The following is a 6100-nucleotide window of genomic DNA, read 5'->3' on the forward strand; positions in this document are numbered from 1 at the left end:
CAGTCATGCTGTTCCTGAGCATCTATCTCTACAAAAATCGGCAACAATGTAGCTGGATTCAATGTGTTGCACCGCTTGATGTGCACATGGCTAGCCAAAAGTGTCAACTCATAACCTGACAAACGCGCACTGGTCTTCGTTCTATTCAATAGGGTATCCACTGCATGTGGGACCATCACAATCAATGTATTATCCAATACCAAACCAGTAGACTGTCGGATAGAAACAGCCGCTGCCGCTGTAGCTCTTAGACAACTAGGCAACGCCCTAGCTACCGGATCTAAAGTAGCTGAAAAATACACACATGGGCGCTGCTTTTCTCCAAATTGTTGCGTCAATACTGACAACGCACAACCTTCTCTCTCGTGTACATAAAGTGTAAAAGGTTTACTTTAGTCGGGGGTACCCAACACCGGAGCAACACACAATGCATTAGGCAATTCAGAAAAACTCTTCTGACATTTGTCAGACCAAGGAAGAGGGTGTGGTGTGTCCTTAAGAGTAAGTGCCAACAAATGTTTCGCTAGCAAAGAAAAATCCACTGTCTACAATATGAGGTGATACCTAAGAAGGCACGCACCTCTCTCTGTGTGCATGGCACAGTCATTTGGGCAATCGCTTGAATACACTCTGGGGTCAATCGTCTTCCCTCCTTCGACAAGAGATGACCTAAGTAGGTCACTTCTTGGCGGCAATACTGCAATTTTGAAAGTGACACTTTATGATGAAGGTCAGACAGGTGTCGCAACAAAGAAAGAGTAACTTCTTTACAAATCTCTTCATCATCAGCAGCAACCAACAGATCATCAACATACTGGATAAGAGTAGCACCAGAAGGCAATGCAAGAGTATCAAGCTGAGTTTTCAAAGCCTGACTATAAATGGAGGGACTCTCACAATAACCTTGAGGAGCGTGCTTAAACCGGAAACTGCGGCCTCCTAAAGAGAAGCTAAAAATATCCCTACTTTCCTCAGCAATCGGAATACTGAAGAAAGTGTTCTTCAGATCAATAACAGAAAACCAAGCAGCGGAGGCAGGGATCATAGTCAATAAAGCAGTAACGTCCGGGACAACAGGAAACTGTGGCACAACGATCTTATTGACCTCTTGAAGGTCGATCATAAACCGATACATAGGTGGCTGAGAAGAGTCAGTACGCTTAAGGACAGGCAGAACAGAACTGTTACACACATTACCTCTCGTTTCTTCAACCACACCTTTCTTAACCAAATCATAGATAATCGCTAAAAAGAGCTCTTTCACCATCACTGGAAATTTTGTACTGAGGAATGCAAGGTAATTTAGCATTCGATTTAAGGGTAACAACGTAGGGTGGAATCTGCAAGAGACCAACATCATTGGGACCTGTAGCCCAAAGTGTATCAGGGAGAGAACGCAGTTCCAGTGGAAGGCGATTCTTAGACAGATACATCTAGGAAATCACTTTCATACCCACCGTAAGAAGTACTCCCGAAGGAGAACAATGTAGTGTTGCATGCAATCTTTTCAACAAGTCCAAACCCAACAGATTCTCGCCACAGCCAGTTGTTAGAATAAGGGGAGCCTCCAATTCACAGGGACCAATAGAAAGGGGCAAAGGACAAGAAACCGGGTTACGACTGGGGCGCTAGAAAATCCTACTGAAACATTCGTCAAGCCAGACAAAGGTGCGACAGAGAGTTTAGAGTGCATGATAGAACTCTTTGCTGCACCAGTATCCAAAAGAAAAGGTACTGCCACACCTGATGTAATCACTTCAACATAAGGTCCACTTTGGTCTACTGGAACTGACACTACTCCCTCCCTTTGTCCATGGTTTTCCTAACTATCATTAAAACCAGCACTCTCACTTCCAACATAATAATCATCAGTGTAGTACTGAGCGGACTGGACGGTCGAAACATTCTGTTGGTCAAAATAATTCATAGAATTCTGAGGGAAAAAGGAATGTTCATTCTGGGTAAACGTACCACGTCCCCTACCCCTAGGTACTTGTTGGAAACCACCACGACCTCTCAGACCAGACATACCATTCTCAAGCTGTAGCAAGATCGGGCAACTATTCTTGAAGTGACCTTCTTATTTACAGTAAGCACACTGATTAGGGCATAGCGGGAGTCGCGAAGCAAAAGACTCAGACTTCTGCAACAGTTTCTGAAACTGTGGGGGTTTCTAAAACTGGGAAGGTTGCTGAAACTGACGCTGATTAGGGCGAGGCGGATAAGCCTGCTGCAGAAGAACTTTCTTTTTTAATTCTCTACTTTATCCTTATCTCTATTCTCATAGTATTGTGCAGTAGCCAATATCTGGGCCGAAGAAGAAATAGCCCATGAACTCTCAGAGTCCTTTAATGTAAATGTAAATGTGTGTATACTTGTAAAGCGCACTATCACCTGTATACCGCTATGGAAACCTTCCTGGCTTTCCCTGCGAGATACCCCTTACTGGGCACCTCCAAGGTGAGGCCAGGCATCCTAGCGCTTTCGGGGCCATTGTGGAGGTAAAGCAAGCTATTGCCCAGAGTTGCAGAGTGGGACCCATGATTAGAGTAAGCACCCAGGCGAGAATTATCGAGTCCGTGGACATTGAGCCCAAGAACCTGCCGCCTCGGGAATTGAACCCTGGTCCCGGCCAGACCTCTGCCTCAGGGTCTGCCGCTCTAATCGGTGAGCCACACTTCTCCACACTTATTAGAAAGTTCAACAATCTTATCTACAAACAACCTCTGACCACCTTCTGTACTCATGTCCTGACCACTATGATCAATGAATGTTTCCTCAAACCTAGTGAAGAAATCAGACACACTCTCGTCTTTTTTTTGTTTGCATGCTGCTAACTTGTCCCAATTTACCCGCAGAGGAGGCATCATAGTTTTCATTAAATTAATAATCCTACTAGGCAGTTCTGCAACTAAGGGTTCAGGTTTGGCACCTCCTACCTGCCGACCATCTGCAGCAGTAATATTAACCCACGTATCTCCTAACTCTGGCGCGTGAACCTCGTGACGGATCTTCGCCCACAAGGGTTGAGGAACTACATTACCCATCAACATATCTATGTCAGCTAAATTCATAACACACGCATCAACTGTCTGAAACAACTCCTTGTAATAACCAGCAGGATTTTTACGGGGGTCAGGCAAGGTCTGCATAAGAGCCAGGACCGCAGCTCTCTTCCAAGGGACATGCACCCACACTCGCTGAAAATGAGCCGGTGCAGCCACAATACCATGAGCGGCATCAGCCACAACTGCCTCTCTCCATACAGGGGGAACCTCTCTCATAGGATACTGCTTCACTTTTCTCCTAACAGAAGGGTCAGGTTCGAGCAATGAGTAGTGTCTCTACCGCTTCCTCAACATCGGAACCCACTATCGTCCTTTTAGCAAATTCAGACTGAACATTAAGCAATTCCAGTGGAATTGAACCCAACTCATTATCTTCCCACTCCTAACGAAGGAAGGTACACATGACATCAAAAACATACCTTTGTTTTGGTGCCTCCCACTGTAGGAAGATATCCATAACCACTTGTGGACTGTACTTGGAGGTATTCGAAACCCATCTACAAGCAAGGAGATCTAATACTGCCCGCTCTTCGGGACCAGGGAGCTGACTACGTCTCTGCTTACATACAGAAACAGGGGTCATATTCAGTGACCCAAAGAAAGGAGACAAAAGACTAGTGACAGTCTCAGTCATTCGTTGCCGAGCAGAAGGAGAAGAAGTTGACATGAGGACAGGAGACAAAGGGGCATATTATCAAGGGATTTATCTCCGCTTTTTTGGCTTTAAAAGCCAAGAAAACCTAGATAAAATTATCTCCCTATCAGCAACAGGGTGCTAACACGCAAATTCGCATGTTAGCACCCTTTTTCTCTACGCTTCCCTTTGCATCTCTAATGAGATGCAAAGGGAGCGATCCAGAGAAAAGTAATAGGAGAAATGTTCTTAAGCGACATTTCTCCTAGTATCAAGGATTTGGAAATATTCGCGCTAAGCGCGAATATCTCCAAAAGCTAACACCTGCTCTGAGCTGTTCTTAGCCATGTTATCCAATGGTAGGTGAATAACATGGCTAAGAGCATTAGCTCGGTAATGCATGAATATCGCTGATTTTTCAGCGATATTCATGCATCGCGGCCGATTTTTATCGCTTTTGCGATAAACCTTGGTAATAGCAAGGTTTATCTATGATAATTTCTGGCGATGCTTAGCGTTAAAAAATTCGTTGCTAAGCATCGTTAGCGACAAATATCGCTTAGCATTGGTAATATGCCCCAAAGTGTTTTGAGCTGATAGAGACGTAGGGACAGAAATAAGAGAAGTCGAAGATAAAGGAGTGTAAGGCAAAGGAGTTTGAGGCAAGGCTGGTGGCAAGGCTAGCGGCCCTGGAGGGGGCTGTGCCGGGGGAGGAAGAACCACCTGTGAAGCAACGGGTGGCTGGACAACAACAGGGGGTTGAACGACAACAAGGGGTGCAACAACTGGAGGTAACGGAGGTGCAGTAGCACTAAGCATGGGCGGAAAATCCGTTCCGCTCGCGGATTTTGCGGATTTTCGGGAAATTCGCAATCCGCGAGATTTGCGAATCTCCCGCAAAATCCGCAAATCCGCGAGCAGCGGATTTTGCTCGCACTGCTCGCACTGTTCGCGTGAGTTCGCGCCCCGCGAATAAGTGCAAAATTGCAGAAATACGCACTTAGCAAAACTGAAAGTAACTACTTACCAGGTTCAAAAGTTCAGGCTCATCATTAGTAGCCATTTCCTGTAGTGCTTCCTGAGGGGCCCCTCCAGAGTTCAGTTGCCAGTTGAAACTATTATGTGACCCTGCTCTGAACCTCAGAATAGTTACACATATGCCACAAAGGTCCTGAATTACAGCTAAGGGAGACAAGCAGGAGCCAGGCTGGAAGTTAAAATCCATTAATCAGCCCCTAATTCATTATTGTCAGTTGGGGCAGGGCAGGTGTTGTAACTAATTTTGCAACAATGAAAGCACTTAGCAAGTGCAAAAGATCACTAATCAGGGTGCACTAAGGAAGCAGGTGCCAGCTAAAAAAATATTCTGTGACACATTAATCAGCCCCAAATTAATTCAGGTCACTTGAGGCAGGGAAGGTGTGCTTTGCCGAAAATAATGTACACTGGACAACCAGAGGGTGTGGTGATGAAACAGAGGGTGGCATGGGTGGGCCAGAGGGTGGCATGAGTAGTCAGAGAGTGGCAGTGGTGACAGAGAGTGGCAGTGATGAAGAAGAGTGTCCCAAACAGGCTGGACACGTAGAAACAACAAGTTCGCAAAACTTGCGACCCGACAGGTAAGTTCGCAAATTGCGAAATTGTAAAAACCCTCGCGAACTGGCAGAAACACGGGCGAACACAAAAAAAAAAATCCGCAAATTCGCGGGAATTCGCGGATTTTGCGGATTGCGAATCCGCAAATCCACAAAATTCGCAAACGCGAGATCCGCAAAATTCGCCCATGCTTAAGTAGCACCCTGCCCATAAGGGGGTGGTAATTTCAGTAAATGTGACATCAAAGGATACTTTTCAGGGTCTTCAGTCACATTTGAAAGTGACTGAAACATTTGTCAATGGCCATGCAATGTTGTCTATCTGACACTTCAATAGCACGATCTTCTTCATCTTCCTTAAACTGCCTAGCAGATTGCATTACCGATATATGCCTTTCCTTCCTATCTCTCTTAGCTTGCTTAATTTCTCGCTGTTTGGCTTCCTTACGCCAAAGGCGGAAAGAGTCAAACATCGCCGGCCGGGCTTTCTTCTTGAATAGCGCAACTTCTAGGTTATCTAAAACATCTGATTCAAAACTACCTAGTTGGGTCCATCGTAAAACACCATCTTTCCTTGAATAACGGACCCATACTTCATTAAAGGTAATGGGACCTACAACATGCTTTGAATAGAGCTCACAAGTTGGAGTTCCAACCGGAGGTATCGGACACAAGTCCTCCAATCGGGAATCCCTATTACAACTACAACAAAACCATTTCCTAAATTTGCTACAACCAGGCATCTTTTAGCTCACTAGTCTTGCTTCAAACTTCAAGGGGTTATCAAAAATGATACACTCGCA

The sequence above is a fragment of the Lissotriton vulgaris genome, chromosome 2_1 (genome assembly GCF_964263255.1).
Source record: "Lissotriton vulgaris chromosome 2_1, aLisVul1.2, whole genome shotgun sequence".
NCBI classification, from domain to species: domain Eukaryota; kingdom Metazoa; phylum Chordata; class Amphibia; order Caudata; family Salamandridae; genus Lissotriton; species Lissotriton vulgaris.